This window comes from Pundamilia nyererei, unplaced genomic scaffold (assembly GCF_000239375.1).
Source record: "Pundamilia nyererei isolate P.nyererei 1_Seehausen unplaced genomic scaffold, PunNye1.0 scaffold00373, whole genome shotgun sequence".
Classification (NCBI taxonomy): domain Eukaryota; kingdom Metazoa; phylum Chordata; class Actinopteri; order Cichliformes; family Cichlidae; genus Pundamilia; species Pundamilia nyererei.
In genome coordinates, this window is record NW_005187774.1 from 332,345 (window position 1) to 333,366 (window position 1,022).

Genomic DNA, 1,022 nt, shown 5'->3' on the forward strand with positions numbered 1-1,022 from the left:
ATTAGTTGTATAAAGCGAAAGACACACAACCACACACACGGAAATGTAGACGAGGGCACAAAGGGAACGTATAAAACAGCATAAACCAGAAATTACAAATAAACTCAGCAACATAAAAAGGAGTAAACTCAATACTAAACTGTATAAAACTAAATCATTACAACACAAGGAATGAATCAAATACAAACTAAACTCAAAAAGCTGGGTCAAGGACCCAGAACCATGACATAATCTCTCTCTCCTGTCATATGAGACAGTGCTGCCATAAAGCTCATCACTTTTTTGCATCCATCCTTTCCATTACTGCCATCGTGTAGGCACAGTTGGCTATTGTAACTGAAAGCTGCCCTTCTATTGCGCTCTTAGGATACTTGAGCTGTCTCTTTATAACCGATGTCTCTGTCAACAGTGACTGCTCTGAAAACAGTTGGCATTAGAAAGTGAACGAGCTTCAGTGATTAATCATCTTAACAAATGAGCCATGTCCCGCTAACTGTAACTGAATTTCATTCATATTTTAATCCTCCCTATAGATTTTGCTCAAGCCTTTAAATTCAGCTGACTTTTTTCTTCAGTCATGAATATATTTGGTCCTCAGGACCAGAGATGGGCAGTAACGCGTTACTGATTACTTTTTTAAAGTAATGAGTAAAGTAATAGATTACCGCTACTTTCCTGTAGGAATGCTGCGTTACTGCGTTACTAAAACCGTGATTTTTTGCGAGAATGTCTCACGACAGTTGTTAGGTTTTGTATTGTTGATTGTCATTTATGCTTAGAAATATTTACTCACATATGCTTAGAAGTGTATAATCATTTGTAGATTGAAAGAATGTCTCATCCTAGGAGGTCTGTAACGGCTCTGAGTAGCATGAAGGGGGAGTGCGTTCACTCCTCTACAGAGTGTTCTGGCATAGATCACACACCTCCTAGGAGAGGTCGTATCTTCTCTTGCTGATATATGGTTTAGCAAACACACGTATATCTGTTTAAGTATAAGAGTCTTTTGTTCAGAGGGACCC